The sequence below is a fragment of the Lynx rufus genome, unplaced genomic scaffold, assembly GCF_022079265.1.
Source record: "Lynx rufus isolate CCGP_SWC_20201006 ecotype Redwood Valley unplaced genomic scaffold, mLynRuf1.p SCAF_10, whole genome shotgun sequence".
Lineage (NCBI taxonomy): Eukaryota > Metazoa > Chordata > Mammalia > Carnivora > Felidae > Lynx > Lynx rufus.
In genome coordinates this window covers 4,347,485-4,364,701 of record NW_025814824.1, presented here as the reverse complement: position 1 = coordinate 4,364,701, position 17,217 = coordinate 4,347,485, and positions in this window count along the sequence as shown.

The following is a 17,217-nucleotide window of genomic DNA, read 5'->3' as shown; positions in this document are numbered from 1 at the left end:
TTTGATTCCTGAACGTACCTCACATGGCGGACTGAACAGCAGTCTCCAAAGATACCAGGTCCTAATTCCCAGAACCTGTAAATGTGACCTTATGAAAGCAAAAGGGTCACCCCAATGTCCTTTGAATTTAAAAAAAAATTTTTTTTAATTTATTCATTTTGAGAGAGAGAGAGAGAGAGAGAGAGAGAGAGAGCACAAGTGGGGGAGGGAAAGAGAGAGAATCCCAAGAGGACGTCGCATTGTCTGTGCAGAGCCTGACGCAGGGTTCGAACTCACGAACCATGAGATCATGACCTGGGCCAAAACCAAGAGTCAGACGATTAACCAACTGACCCACTTAGCACTTAATTAGATCATGGATATCGCAAAAATGAAAACATAAAACCGAAAGCCAATATTTTCTAGAATTTGACTCTTTTATCATTTGAAGCTTTTCTTTAGATAAGTGCACGTAAAAACTGACCTGTTTATCCCCCCAGTTTTACAGATACAACTGACATACATCACTACGAGGTCAGGAAGGTTTGACTCACAGATATTGTGAAATGACCACCACAATACTTTTCATTAACATCCATCATCTCATAGATACAATAAAAAAATTTTAGAAGTGCCTGGGTGATTCAGTCGGTTCAGCGTCCGACTCTTGGTTTCAGGTTAGGTCATGATCTCACGTTTCATGAGTTCAAGTCTGCCTCGTGCTCGGTGCTGCCGCTCGGTGGAGCCTGCTTGGGATTCTCTCTCTCTCTTTCTCTCTCTCTGTCCCTCCCCTGCTCTCTCTCTCCCTCTCTCTCAAAAATAAATAAAATAAACTTAAAAAAAGAAATTTAAAAGAAAGAAAAATCCTTCCCCTTGCGATGACAACACTTAGGACCTACTGTCCTCTACATCGCTCGGCCATGCTGGCTGGACGCGTCACGTGGCACATCCCACCCATGGTTCCTATTTCTCTTGTGACCACAGATTGTACCCTTTGACCACCTGCCTCCGATGTCTCCTCCACCCCATCCCTGCCTCTGGGAACCACAATTCTGACCTCTTCTTCTATGAGTCTGGTTTTTTGGTTTTTGTGTTTAGCTTCCGAATGTAAGCAGGATCATACGGTATCTGTCTTTGTCTGACTTACTTCCTTTCGCGTAACGGCTTCAAGGTCCATCCGTGTTGTTGCAAATGACAGTACTTCCTCTCCTTACGGCTGAATGATATTCTAGAACGTGCATTTCTACTCTGTTTTCTTTATCCGTTCGTCCACTGGACACTTAGGTGGTTTCCTCCATGTCTTGGCCATTGTGAACAACGTTGCTATGAACATGGGGGTGCAGATATCTTTTTGAGTTAGTGTTTTTGTCTCCTTTGGATATATTCCCAGAAGAGGAGTTGCTGGATCATATGGTAGTTCTATTTTTAATTTTTTGAGGATCCTCCATATGTTTCTGACAGCGGCTGCACCCATTTACATTCCACCAACAGTGCACAAGGACTCCCTTGTCTCCACACCCTTGCTGGCACCTGTTGTCTTGTGTCTTTGTGATGATGGCCATGCTAACAGGTGTGATTTTGCGGTTTCGACTTGCATCTTCCTAACGACTGGCGATACGGAGCATCATTTCACACACACGCTGGCCATGTGTATATCTTATTTGGAAAACTCTCTATTCGGCTCCTTGAGGGTCTGAAACAGGCTGACATGATAGCACAGAGCCCGACACGGGGCTCGAACTCACAAACCACGAGATCATGACCTGAGCTGAAGTCAGATGCTTAACTGACTGAGCCACCCAGGCGCCCCTGGATGAGTTCTTTATATATTTTGGATGTTGACCCCTTATCAGATATATGGTTTGTAAATGTATTTTCCCATTCTGTAGAATATCTTTTCACTTTGTCGATGGTTTCTATTACTGCCCAGAAGCTTTGTAGTGATGCAGCCCCACTTGCTTATTTTTTATTTTGATGCTTGTGCTTTAAAATCATTGCCGGGGCGCCTGGGTGGCGCAGTCGGTTAAGCGTCCGACTTCAGCCAGGTCACGATCTCACGGTCCGTGAGTTCGAGCCCCGCGTCAGGCTCTGGGCTGATGGCTCAGAGCCTGGAGCCTGTTTCCGATTCTGTGTCTCCCTCTCTCTCTGCCCCTCCCCCGTTCATGCTGTGTCTCTCTCTGTCCCAAAAATAAATAAACGTTGAAAAAAAAATTTTTTTTAAAAAATAAAATCATTGCCAAGACCCATGTTACAGAGGGTTTTTTCCCTGTATTTTCTTCTAGGAATTTTTTGTTTCAGGCTTGACATTGAAGTCTTTAATCCATTTTGAGTTAATTTTTGTGAATGTGTAAGATAGGGGTCTCGTTTCATTCTTTTTCATGTGAATATCCAATTTCCCTAGCACCATTTATTAAAGAAACTATCTTTTCCCCCCATTAAGTATTCTCAGCTCCCTTGTCAAATATTAGTTGACCATATGTATTCAGGTTTATTTATGGGCTCTCAGTTCTGTTCCATTGGTCTAGTTGTCTGTTTTCATGCCAGTAACACAGTTGGGATTACGATAGCCTTATCGGCTAACTTAGAATCAGAAAATGTGATGCTTGCTGCCTTCTTCTTCTTTCTCACGATCGCTTTGGTTCTTTGGGGTCTTCTGCGGTTCCATGTAAATTTTAGGATTGTTTTTTCTACCTCGGTAAAGAGTGTCATTGGAATACAGATCAGGATTGCATTGAATCTATAGATGTCAGTATCAACGGTGAAGCAATACCAACTCTTCCAGTCCATGTATACAGGATGCCTTTCCACTTATTTGTGTCTTCTTCCTTCTTTCGTCAATGTTTTGTGGTTTTCAGAGTGGAGACATGTCACCTCCTTGGTTAAATTTACTCTTAAGTATCTTACTATTATGTGGTGTCAATGTCAGTTCCCTGGGTCTGACCACGTAGTCGCATTGTGTATGCTGTGACCATTGGGGAGAAGCTGGCAGACATGTGTAGAGGACCTGTCTATACTATTTTTTACAACTTCTTGTGAGTCTATTCTTATTTCAAAACAAGAAGTTAAAAAAAAAACAACTTTGGTCTGTCTTTTGTTCTTTCACTTTTTATATTGGTCGGCTGCTGATTTTGTTGGTGGTTTCAGAGTGGCACGAGTGAAAAAAATAAACAGACCATTTGCTATTCATGGAAAAAAAATTAAGGAGTGGCCTATAAAATGACACAGGATTTAATATCCATGCTTTCCAGACGGAACAGAAAAAGGTGGATAGAGAGAAAACACTGAGCGCCATGGAGACGTGTGCTGGTCATGGGGACACAATCCAGTCACGCGGCTCTCCCCAGCTCAGATATCATGGTGGTGACATTCACATGGCAGAAGCCAGTAGAGCAAAGAAAACCTCTCAAGAAGGGGCTGTGCCTTTCTCTCCAGCATCACCAGTGCCTTCCTCGGAAGTGGCAACAGGAAAGGCCTCAGGATGGGATGATGCAGCCCCCAGGTATTCTCTTCCTATGACCAGATGCTGACTGCATCACAAAAGAAGAAAGTCTGGCGTTACCAGCCTCCAAGAGCACAATAAATCCAAACAGATTCCTGCCTGCAGAGGTACGGTGCGCTTGAAAGTAATCTGCGGCCCCCTCTCTTTCTCCTTCCTAACTTTGCCAAGACCCAGTCAAGAAGCCCAAACTCAAACAATATCCCATTCTTGGGGAAATAATTGAACCTTTTCTTTTGCGCTAACTTTCAGAAAATAGCCCAATGTGACTTCCCGTGGCACCCTTCTTGGTACTGTATGCATTCATTCAGCAACGATTTATTGTATTCCGGAGACTATTTCAGGCACCGGGGATAGTCAGGGAACCAACTGACAAAGACGTCTGCCTTCTGGAGCAACACGTCTAGTACAGAGAAGCACACAAAAATTATAAACATAATAAATAAGAAACCTTACACTTTCATATAAAGTGGTAAGAGAGGGAGGAGATTTGAGCAGGCTTTGAAGGAGGTGAACAAGTGAGCCACGTCAACAGCTACGGGAAGAGCATGGCAGATGGAAAACCAGTGGGATGGCCTTCCAATGGAAGCGGGCTCGCGGGAGAGTGGCTAATCTGCTGCACAAGTTGAAACCTTGGTTGTAGACAGCAACAGGGTAGTTCATCTCTGGCCCAGGTTCGCAAACTTTAGCGGACATCAGAAAAATATGAAAGCCTTGTTAAAACAGATTACTGGGGGCAGGACTTCCATGTGGGCAGTGAGAAGAGCTTGGCGAATCTTACCCTGCGTTGCCGAAGAAGAAGAAGAGGAAGGAGGAGGAGGGGGAGAAGGAGAAGAAAACTAGAAAAAAACGGTCAAAAATCACCATTTCGAGACTCTATAAATCAACCAAAGGCATACAACAAATTGAGGGAGGTGTATTCAGTAAAACCACCGAACCTTGAGTGTTAGCAATGAGAGAATGTGGCACTTTTGCCTGGGACTGGTCCTGTCCCCAACCCTCAGCTCTGTCATTGCAGCGCCTCTATCGGGGCATGAAAACTTTTGCTACCAGAGGGTGATGGCATGATCGGGAGCAGAGAGTGGAACACTCCCTGGGGCACTCCCAGGGGCGAAGGAATGAGAAAACCAGCACTCCAGTTAGCCTGAGGCTGTGACTCCGGTGGGGGTGGGAGGTGGGTGGGCAGGTGACTGGCCGACTAAGCAGAAATTTAACCGGGGAAGTACAAGGCATGAGGCAGCCACAGTGGACCTTGGTAAGCTCCCACATGCTTCTGCTGGCCTGAAAGTCTGCACACATGCCCACGGCTGCGTGCGCACTCAGAAGAGAGCGGACGGCTCCCTAGCATCCCCGCCATCTCCGGCTGAACTTGAGGCCGTGCACGCACAGAAAAGGGGACACAAGAAGCCTGCGTAAAAAAAGCAAGAGTTAGGGGAGCCTGGCTCAGTCGGTGAGGCGGCCGACTTGGGCTCAGGTCTTGATCTCACGGTTCATGGGTTCGAGCCCCGCGTCGGGCTCTGTGCTGACAGCTAGGAGCCGGGAGCCTGCTTCGGAATCTGTGACTCCCCCTCTCTCTCCGTCCCCTTCCCAGTTCATGCTCCGTCTCTGTCTCTCAAAACATAAATAAATGTTAAAAAAAAAAATTGAAAAAAAAAAGAAAGCAGGAGTTAGAACAAATTTGTAAATGACTTGAACTCTGAATGGGCTTCTCCAGCCACAGACAAAGAAGCCCTGCTCACTCGGGGTGTTGAACTGTAATCCCCGAGCTATCATTGCATGAGTCCTAAGGTATGTTGGTGCAGTGACTCATAAGAAGTCAAGCATACAAATGAACGCAACGGTGGAGAGAAAGACTGCGGGACCGGTGTAAGGATCAATGGAAGGGAAGGGAATGTCAGGACATAATGTTTACATTTATGGTCAAGTGATTTACAGCCAAGAATGCACAGGCAGTCCCATGGGGGGAAGGGTAATTCAGTCGGTGCCCACACAGTTGGATGGCGATATGACCAATTACACAGGGAGTCGACAAGCTTTCTCAGTAAACAGCTAGACAGTCAGGTTTCCGGGTTTGCGTCACCACGTTGACTGCCACCGCTCGACGGTGCTGTTGTCGTGAATTCTTTCGTGTCCCCTTGAGGGGCAGGTGAGATCTCGCTCTCTGTTCATGAGTGATGGCGGTCAGGAAGACGTTTGAACATGCAGGCTTTGGTTCCTGGGCGCTGGAACCACAGATCACAACTGGAAACAGAAAACTAAGACCTCTGCCTGTGGGGGGCATCGCTGTGATTTGAAGATGTTATTTGGCATAACGCGCAGGGTGCATCCATGCTCACAAGGAAAGGAACAGACAGGATCGATGCACTTTCATACTAAAGCAAACTTTAAAAAAACAGCCAAGGGGCGCCCGGGTGGCTCAGTCGCTTAAGTGCCCGACTTCGGCTCAGGTCATGATCTCGCGGTTCGTGGGTCCGGGCCCCGCGTAGGGCTCTGTGCTGACAGCTCAGAGCCTGGAGCCTGTTTCGGATTCTGTCTCTCTCTGTCTCTCTCAAAGATAAATAAACATTAAAAAAGTAATTAAAAAAAACCCCAGCAACTCAGGTTTAATATCTAGTGCAGTGCGCACCTGTAAACAAATGATCAAAGCTCTTTGGGGTCCTCAGCGCTTTACAGGATCGTAAAGGGATCTGCAACCAGAAAGTGTTCCAACTACTGGCTTAATCGATACATTGGGGTTCAAGTGGTTACCGTTAGAGGAGGGATGGGCCTCTGTTTTCTTTTCTGTCTCAGATGCAAGAAATGTTTTCAAGGGAAAGAAAGAAACATCAGTTCGGCCGCGTCGACTCTGCGTGAATATTTAGCCCCGGTCAGGACGGATTTCGGAAGCGCCTGCCGCCCCCTGCAGCCCCCTCCCCACCCCGCCCCTGCGGGTGGGCGGGTGGTGCAGCTGGGAAGAACTCAGGAGTGGACAGGTTTTATAGTATCTTGCACCCAGAGACCAGGCAAGCTCATAGCCGGTCTCCGGAAAGGTAGGGAGGGTCCAAGGGGAGGCCACAGGGAGCTTCTGGAAGCTCCTGATGGGGTCCTCTCAACCAGCTGGTGTACCCAGCTCGCTGTCCTCGGGGGGACTTGCGGGCAGGCCGTGGTCTGCCTGCACTGGGTGGACATTGTACGCCCTTTGCATCCGTTTGAAGGACCCTGCCTGCCCTGTCGGGGCGCATTCAAGCCTTTCTGTCAACCACAACGCCTTTTGATAAGCACAGAGACTGACACGCTCCATCACAGAGCAATGACCCACCCCGGGCAGAACGTTTCAGGCAAACTCGAAAACTGACACGGTTTTTGCAAGCAGGCCAGTGACCTCACCCCTCGGATGATCTCTTCAAATGTCCGAGTTCCTCCATCCGGAAAGTGAAACAACCCAGTTGGGATAAGGTAATTTTCAGGAATGCCTTATTTAAACAACAGCCCCGCCGACAGGAAGCCTTACACAACAACTGACAATAGATGGCATTTCAAAAGAAAAAGTGCTGAGGAGAAGCTGGGGAGGGCGGTACGCGTGGGCAGGAAGCGAGCTGTCCCCTCCCTGCGGAGCCTCATCGACCCCGGCAGGGGAGACGGAGATAAGACTTCGCGAAGTCAGATCAGGGAAGACGTGGACGTCCAGAATCACAGCCCCCAGACAACTCTGGGTTCTGAGAACAAGCGAGCACTCAACGTGATGACAAGTTTGGAAATTTAAAGGGACCAAAAGGCAGCAGTGATTGGTTGTCACTGAGCACCCACCACCGATCATCCACGAAAGGAAAATGTACCCCCCGCCAGAAACACCCGCAAGGGAGAGCTCTCGGCCACCAGTCCTACTCCAAGGGACAGGTCTCCTAAAAGCGAGAGAGAGGCTGGAGGGGGAGACCCGTGAGCCGCTCACCCCTGCTCTGCACCCCATGTTTAGCGTCCTGCTTGGTGCACAGTAGGTGCTCAATCCATATTTCATGCATGGCTGGGGACACTGTAATTAAATTGGATTTTACCCCAAAAAGAGAGAAACAGAACAGGTGTGAGGAGATAGAAGAGGAAGAAGGATACATTTAGCAATATTTTTTTTTTCTAGGATAAAACAGCCTCGAGTTGCTTTCTCAGCATCTAGAATATTCTATTCACTTGGAATATAGTCCCTGTGGCCACTCCCTCAGTCTTCCATGGTGCTCTTGGAATGTTTTGTAAAGAAATTACTTTGATCTCTTTCCTTTAAACTGTTCTCTTCAGGGGCACCTGGGTAGCCCAGCTGGTTAAGCGTCCGACCCTCGATTTAGGCTCGGGTCACGATCTCACGGTTTGTGGGATCGAGCCCCACGTTGGGCTCCGAGCTGACAGCGCGGAGCCTGCTTGGGATTCTCTCTCCCTCTCTCTCCGCCCCGCCCGAGCTCTATCTCAACATAAATGAACTTAAAAAAATAAAATAAATCGTTCTTTTTAAATGTGTTTAAAAAGCAAAAGCGTCCTAGGAGTGGTACGAAAGGAACTTAATGCCAACTAATGGGTAAGTCAGCCAAATTAGATGAATATTGTGTTTCATAGTGGAGAAGAAGTGGTCAAATGAAGAAAACAGTCCCCTCCTGATTGGGGAAAAAAAACAATCAGAAGATACACTCACGATGTGTCTGTCTTTCGGTTTCTACTTGATGAGCAACCTGCCTACTGCAATTATTGTGGGGGTTAAATGAGATCAGGAGAAAGTGCTGAGCACACCGTTGGAACTTCACGAGTGTGAACGCCTGTCATTTTCTTGTCTGTTGGGAGATGCGGGTGGGGTCCTCGTACGCTTCTTAAAATTCTACCTTGCAGATTTTGTAGAGCAGTTCTGGGTTTGGGGGAAATCTTTACGGAGAGTTCAGAGAGCTCCCCACGTACCCTCTGTCTCGCGGCCTCAGATCCTGCCGCTAACATCTTGCATTAGTGTGGTACGTTTATTATTATTGATGAACTGATGTTGATACGTTATCATTAACTAAAGGCTACAGTTTATTAGGGCTAACGCTGTGTTTTTCAGTTCTACGGGCTTTGCCAAATGTGTAAATACCACGTGTCCACCATTACGGTATCACACGGAGCAGATTCGCTGCCCTAAAAATCCTCTGTGCTCTGCCTGTTCATTCCTCCCTCCTCCCTAATCCCCAGCATCGCCTGAGCTTTGTACTATCCCCATAGTTTCGGCTCTTCCGGAATGTCATAGAGTCGAAATCATGCCGTGGGGAGCCTTCTGAGACTGCCTTGCTTCACTCAGCAATATGTACTTCAGGATTCTCCGTGTCTTTTCACGTCTTGGTGGCTCCTTCCCCGTGTTCGCTGAATAACATTCCACATGCACTTTGAATACCAATCATCTGCTGTAGCTTTAAGCTTCGGAGTTAGGGAAATTTTGTCATTTTAAGCACTATGGTTAGGGAAATTTTGACATTTCAGAGAAGCAGGGTAAATATAGCAGGTAAACACATAGCTTTTGCTATGAAACCTACCCGAGTACAGTGATAGTCAACATTCAACACTATTTATTGAGCATAGACTATAGCAGGTGCTGTGTTTGATACTCTCGACCCTGGGGACAAAGCACCAAATGTACAGACTCGGTCCCCGTTGTGTTGCCTCACTGTGTCACACACACACAGACACATACACACACACACACACACACACAATCTGCTTCACACCCATCTGATACTTTCTCTGCACCACGACCTGATTTAAGTCCCTTCCAAATGTCTGCTCATTGAATCCCACAATGACGGTGTGAGTCAGTACCATTGTTAGTCCCATTTTGCAGAATAAGAACCAGAGGCACAGAGAAGGTAAGCAATGTGTCCCCTGTCCCACCATTACCAGGCAGTGGAGCAGGTGTCCAGACCTAGGCAGTGTGGCTTTGGGTCTAAATTCTTTGCGGTCAAGCTGTGCTGCCTTTAACGACCATCTGACCATCCGGGAGAGAGCAGAGGCCAAGCGAGCGATCACAACACGGCAGTGGTGACCGGGGACCGCGTGATTCTGAGAGAGCTTCACCAGTCCTGATGGCAGGAGGGCCGGGGAGGTGGCCAGGAAATGCTTGCTTGAGGAAACGGCACGAGCAAAGCTGTGTGAAATGGAGGAAGGCCATGACTTCCACTTCCTGAGGCATGAAGGCGGCTGTTCCCGACTTCTCGGTGCCTCGGGGTCCCGCCAGATGATCAGAGTGGCCCCCGTGGCTGGTTTCGCGAGGTTTGGGGAGGGAATGCACGGTGCCTCTGAGAAGCCCCTTCTTAGCCGCAGAGAGGGCAGCAATGGCTTCTGCGATTCCTCCCAGCTCTCACCTGGCCGTGGCCTCGGCCCAGGCCATCACCCCTTGCCCTCGCCTCCGCTCGGCCGCTCTGATCTCTGATGCCGGGGGCGGGGGGGGCAGCCACACAACCTGCCTCTGGGAATCGAGGGCTTTTTCCTGACACTTGAGGAAGAAGGAAGAGATGTGGAGAAAGACAGAAGCTGAGAGGCCGACGCTGGGGCTTTGGACTGCCCTCAGGCCGTGTTCAAGGGCACCAGTCCGCTTCTCTGACCAATAAGCCGGCTCTGAAGCGGGTGTCCATGCAAAGATCCAAAGTGGGTTTTGAGCAACGGCGCCCACCACGAAAGCACACACACAGATGTCCAGGACGTGGTGTGGTAGGGAGCCCCATTGCCATGTGTTTGCAAAAAGAACAACTACCCGTCTTTGCTTGATTCTAGATTGCATATTAGGTTTACGAAATCACGCATCAAGGAAAATCTGCCTTCTTGCAATGCAGGAATGTAACTCACCGTAAAAACAGGAACCGTTCCACTCGTGGATTCATTTCTGGTGTCCAGGAGTGATCTCAGCACCGTATGCCTTTGCACGGGGCCACCTGTGAAGAGACACCTGTTTACCTGCCCCCCCACACACACCACAGGAGTCCTCAAAGGGGTCTGAGCATCCCCTCAAATCTGCACGTGGAGACATACCCCCAGCAGTAAGTCTGCTCCCGTCCACCCTGTGATCTTCTATATTTTATTTGCATGAAACAAGCCTGGAGTTGTCAAAAGGGGCATAACATATCTGAACAGCAATCGATAATGCCGTTGATATTGTTAACTCCCTGTGTCCTCGTGTATTGTGTTGTGTTGTGCGATCAATTCACACTCTGGTAAGCCCCGGACCTAACGGCCACGCCCCTCAGAGGTGAATACGTGGGGGTCCTTTGTGTTGACTCCATGAAGTCGGGCCGTGGGTCCCAAACTGAAAACGTACAAAACGTTTCCATTAGAAAGACCAAATTTGGTAGCTATTGTTTTTTAATTTTGTGTTTAATGTTTATTTTTGAGAGAGAGACAGAGAGCAAGCAGGGGAGGGGCAGAGAGAGAGAGGGAGACACAGAATCCGAAGCAGGCTCCAGGCTCCGAGCTGTCAGCACAGACCCGACGTGGGGCTAGAACCCACGAACTGCAAGATCATGACCTGAGCCAAAGTCAGAGGCTTAATCAACCGAGCCACCCGGGCGCCCCAGTAGGTGTTGGTTTGACTTAAACGACTTGGAACCAGATGAGCAGGAATCTCAGAAGAGGCTTATAAAGCCACATCATGTATGGTGTTGGGTCCTGGGTGGCTTCAGTCAACAGCATGGAGGGGAAACGTGGGTCTTCTCGCTGCCAGGACTAAAGTCTACTGTCAGATGAGAGGTCTCCTTCACAGGCTGACTACGCACACACCAAGCAGTTCGCTGTCTCTGATTTTAGTGGCTCCCATAGAAAGCCTGTGATCTAGAAAAGTCTACAATTCGAGGTTCGTTCAGGGGACCTGGGCTAGGGGACAGCAAGGCTACCTCTCCAGAGGCTCCAGAGAGATCACCACTGTGACAGGCAGCAAGTGACATCAACTTGGAAATCTTCCTGGAGCCACCCTGCTCGGCAGCGTCGCCCAGGTACGCTCTGTCGTCCTAATGAGGGTCACATTCTCAGCACGTGCCTGCATCTCACTGGCCACGCCACCTCTCCATGAGGCGATCGTCATTGGAGACCACCCTTGCAGAGTCAGGTCCTCTATGGAAGCCACGTCAGTACCGATGCATCTTATTATCTTCTGAGACAGGGTCCCCGACAGGAGGGGTGCCAGGTGGCCATTGGGCAGGCATGGACTTGGCCGTCAAGGGAGGGTCTGCGCTGACCTGACCGCACTCTCCCGGTGGTGAGGGCAGCCCGCGCCTGGACACGCAGGACCAGACGGCCAAGCTGGGTGGCTGGGTTCATGCCCGCTCTTGTCCCGGCTCTGACATCACTCTCTCCTCCCCTAAAGATGGATTCAGGGCTTCAGACGATGCATAGGAAAACACAACCATTTCACCGGGTACCGTGGAAACAGCAAAAAGAGTAAAAAAATCATTCCAACAAGGGCTGAGGACGACTGTTTGACGAGGAGTGAAGCCAAGGGACACTTAAGCAGCCACATTCTTCAGGACCACGGAAATGCATATTGAGTAGATGGTGAAGACGCAGCATCGGGTCACGGCTGGGGACTGCCGAGGCCCGTCAGTGGGAAGGACTCCGATGACCCTGCAACTCATCATGAGTCCACCCTTGATGGGCCACCGTTGATGGGTGACAAGACCCTTGCTGTGTTTGGCGTCCCCTAACTGAAAATGCGCAGGGGACAGGAAATGCTGGGGACCGCCAGAGTCCCGAGCCATGGGTGTGAAAAGGTTAGCTGGGTCAGAGGGTCACAGTCTCAAATTGCTGTGATCCTGTCTAGACAAAGGGGGTCATCCTGATGTTAGCAAGGCCACATGGCAGTGAGCACATTCACACACCCGGGGTCAGAGTGTGGGTGGGTGGGGCTCTTCCGGGGCCAGTGTGGCAGTAAGTCTCGGCAGCCACGAGACACTTACCTCCCCCCCGCCCGAGCCATTCACACCCAAGAATTTACGGGACACGCGTATAGAATTATGTTCACTGCTGCGTGACATACGAGACAGAAAAGTTTGAGACAAGGCGAACGCCCAGTAACGTAGGCATGATCAAAATAGATTGCGTACCTCTAATGCTCTGCAGTCCTAAAACATCACATTCCAGAACACTGGATGGGAGAGAAAACGTTCCCGTGTAGCGTTAAGTGAAAAGCTTACCCGACGGTACCAGTCTCGATTCTGTTTCTAAATTGCATACGATGCCAAATTCAAGTTTAAAAGGTAAAATGCTTTAAAATACCCAGACATGTGGTTGGCAGAATTCTAAGCACGTCCCCCAAGATTCCACCTGGACTGCTCAGGGAGGGCGAGGTGCCACTCGGTGGCTCTGTGATGCCATAGACACGGGCATCCCCGTCCATAGGGAAAGGGCATCCCCGGGGACCCTTTGAAAGGAGCATCTTTCAGCTCAGTGTGGAGAGGAAGTCAGAGACATTTGAAGGTCCAGCGAGGAGGAAAGAAGACAGGGTAAGGTAAGGACCGAAGAGAGGCCGTTGCTGACAATGGCAAAGAAATGGGGCCCTCGGCTCTACACACGTGACCAACTGAATTTGGCCAAGGACCTGAATGTGTTTGCAAGTGGATTGGTGCCCAGGGCCTCCAGAGAAGAGCCCTGCCTGAGGACAGCTGGACGCCAGCCTGGGAGCCCCTGAGCAGAGCCCCAGTCCGCCCTGTGGACTTCAGACCTACAGAGCCGTGAGGCCACATCCCTTCTGCACGTGTGACGGGTAACGTGCCACACGGCAGTAGAATACGTGTACAAAAACTGCGCCATAGAAAAGGCTGAAAGAAGAAAACCCCGAATAATAAAGCAGATGGGATCAGCAATAGAATGCTCCTTTTACTGTGTGCTTGTAGCGCGAGAATGAGTTCCCTTTGAATTCAGGGGCGAAAAGGTACCTTTAAGGAACAAAACGAAACGAAAGGGTAATCACATATTTGCAAAACAGGAAGGTGTGTGGCGTTCGTTAAGAAAGGCTGGATTTAAAAGGAGAAAACTTCCTTCTCTCATTTAGCAATTACACCCAGGGGGTTCTGATATAAAAGGTGACCGTAATTCGGGAAAACGGATGCCCTTTACGCGTGATGCCACATCGTGTGTGATCTTTTGCGTTGTCCCAAGAGGGGACACAGAGATTACTGGTGCCACCATAACGAAAAAATGTTTATCTGTCAACAAAAATCATCTGATCGATCGTTTGGTGCACAAAAGAGTTACTTTCAAAGACGGCACAGGCTTATCCTCGGGGGTTCCCCCCCGAAGGTAACTGTAAAAGGGTTCCCCGTTCCTGCAAGGGCACAAGGGCATCCGGAGGAGACCCTCAAAGAGCTGCCCGTTGCCGCTCGCTTGATGGCCGACCTGGCCCAGGCACCACCGGATTTGCTCCCGTGCACACGTGAAGTCATGACAGTGACCCCCTGGACACCCTGGGTCACCGGCATGTGATTACGGCCATCAGTTGCTCCGATCTTGGTCGTTTACCCTCAAGCATCTCACTTGATTTTCCTACCAGCACAACTGGAATTAGGCAGCCTGACCACACAGCCCTGACCCCACAGTGAGAAGGAGGCAGAGCTCCGCTGGGCGCACAGGTGTTCGTCACCCATGCCAGGAGCAGATGGCTTGCACACTCCCGGTCGTCTCTCAGCCGGGTTCCGGCTGGGATTCAGCGAGCATTCCTCTGCTCGGGGGCGGGTGCCAGCCATTCCGGGGCGGGAGGGTGGGGGGCTTTGGGCAGGGGCTGGCTTTCTGCAGATGTACGCTGTCCCGGACCATTTCCTAGACACTGGGGTGGACACGGGAAAGACTGAGCATGGCATCTCTTCTCAAGGTACTGATGGTTTTGCCGTAGAGAGGGACAGTCACCCATAAAAAATGTCATGAAAGCAGGTGAGCTGGCACATGAAAGGCAGGGGGTGGGGGGGACGTGGGTGGAACAGGTCCGGGGGTGTGGGCAACCAGAGGTCAGTGAGGGTAGGAGCCCGGGGGTCCAGGGGCAGTGGGAACGACGTGTGATCATTTAAAGGTGGGACTAAGCGTCCCAGGGCAGGGAGACTGGGCATCCAGTGGAAGGCAAATGTTAGAAACTGCGGGAAACGCAAACAGGAATATAAGTGAGAAGAAGTCATCGAGACGGGACAGATGGAGAAAGTGTAAACAATTTTCTCCACTTCCGCTGGGATCTGTTACATGCCGCCCAGATCAGATAAATTAGAAAAAAAAAAGTCAATTAAATATATTCATTCATTCACCAAGTATTTTTTTGAGTACACTCTGGAAAGCAGGCAGAGCGTGTGGTCTGGGATAGGCAGTCGTGAAGAAAAGGCCAGGTCCTCCTGCAGACTGTGCTCCGTGGGGGCAGCAGACGGCACATAGCTGAGGCCACGGTGACTTGGTGTCACCGTGAGAAAGACAACGATGAAGGGACAGATGTACCAGGAGCAGTGGGGAGCAGAGCTTACTTCGGATTCCAGCATCAAGGAAGACGTCTCTGAGGAGGTAACATTCGACCTAGATCTGAAGGGGGATAGGAGCAACCTCGTGTGGATGTGGGGGAAGAACGTTCCAGAACAGGTGTGAAGGTGCCAGGTGGGGAAGGACTCGCAAGCCTGAGCGAAAGAACAAAGGCAAATGTGGCGAGACCGGGATGAAGGGGGTGACGGGGGTGTGAGTTTGTGGGAAAGATAGTCAGGTGCGAAGATGACCGTATGGTCCTCGTGCAAAGAGAGATGCTCTTGAGAGAGGTGCACTGTCAGGAATCGTGCAGAAGCACGCAGATAAAAGGGGACGGCCCGAGCTGGGGTCTGGGTCTGGCCGCCTCGGCAGAGGCCTGCCTTGTAGGCAGTAGGGAGGAGTCTCAGTCTGAGAATGATCAGATCAGCAAAGGGTCTCACGCAGGATGGCTCTGGCCCCTCTCTGTGCTCGGAATAGATGGGCTTTGGAGGGTAAGCGCATGCCGGCAGGGGAGGGGGCAGTGGTTAGAAAGGTTGGGAGGTGCAGGTGCCATGAACGGGGGTGTTTGGCGAGAGGAGAGAGAGAAAGGGACCCAAGTATATTTCGGAGAAGGAACGTTGGATTCAATTTTCTGGACGCAGACAAAGGAGGAACCAGGGATGACACCACAGTGTTTGGCTTTGACAAAGAGGTAGAGAGTGAGCTCTTTCCCAAAGTGTGGAAGAACATGGAAGGAGGATGTCCGGGCGGCAGGGATCCCAATTTGGTTCTGGCGCATCAAGCTCAAGATGCTTATCCAGACCCCCCGTAGTTAATATCAAGGAGGCAGTCGGCTGGCCAGGTTGAGAGCTCGGGGGAGAGACCTCGAATGGAGCACGTACATTCCAAGATAACAGCAACCACGTGAAAAATATAATATGATAACATAAAGATTAGGAGGTAGGGGAACTGTTCGTTTCCTTGCGGGGAATCGATAGATATTGTTAAAGTCGAAAGTGTAAAAAAAAAACAATGGTTTCTGTAAGTTATTAAAAGTTGTAAGGCTAATCCTAGAAGAAATGAAATTGACTGTAAATCTTCCAAATTATCAAAAGGAAACTACTGACACACTCAAACAGAGAAGCCATGTAGCAAGAGATAAGGAGAGCAAAAAAAAAAAAAAAAAAAAAAAAGACGTAGAAGACACGAAGAGTAATGAGGTGAAGAGTTAAAGGCAAATATATCTGTAATATCCAGTCACGGACAAACTTGCTTTATTACAAGGAAAAATGATTTTCAGATTGAATCAAAACCCTTCTGGAAGCTGCGTATAAAAACAAATGACAAAGAGGGGCACCTGGGGGGCTCAGTCGGTTGAGCATCCGACTTCGGCTCAGGTCATGATCTCACGGTTCATGGGTTCGAGCCCCGCGTCGGGCTCTGTGCTGACAGCTCGGAGCCTGGAGCCTGCTTCTGATTCTGTGTGTCCCTCTCTCTGCCCCTCCCCTGCTCATGCTCACTCACTCTCTCTCTGTCAAAAATAATTAAACATTAAAAAGGTTTTTTTTTTAAACGAACATTAAAAAGGTTTTTTTTTCAAACGACAAAGAGAAAACAACGCAGAACACAAGAAGTTACAAAAGACAGGCAAAGATACCCGGCAAGCACAATTAGAAGAAAGCAAGGTACCAATGGTAACAACAGAGAAGATTTAACCTGAGGCAAGGCTCACTTTGTAACAACACAGGATACGTACACATGAGCCCTCATCAATTTTTTACCTCCCAAGTACTCTAGTATCAAAGTTCACAAAGCCAAAAAGGAGGAAAGCAGGGGGAGACGCGCGTGGAAACACAACAGCAGTAGGAGACGACCCACCTGTCAACAACTGAGAAAAGTGTTTTCAAGTAGAGAAAAAAATGAAGAATGTAGCAAATGATTTTGGGCATGCAGCGTGCACCAGAATGATAGGGGATGCTTCGAAGAATGCTGTTCGGAAGATTCTAGCCCTGTAGGTCAGGAGCACGGCTCAGGAATCTGAAGTTAATATGCTCTCCAGGTGATTCTGACACGCAGACCACACTATGAAAGAAAAATGATATAGAAAATCTGAATGGCACTCTGAAAAAGGCAAATCGAATGCCAGGGGGTGCGGGGTGGGGGGGGGGAGAATACAGTTTATCTTGAATTGCTTATGAAATATTTACTGATTATATATAAAGCCCTAAATAAAACTTTAGAAAAAATTCTGTGAAGTAGAAATAATTCGGATAACAGTTTCAAACCAATATGCATTGAGGAGAAATACA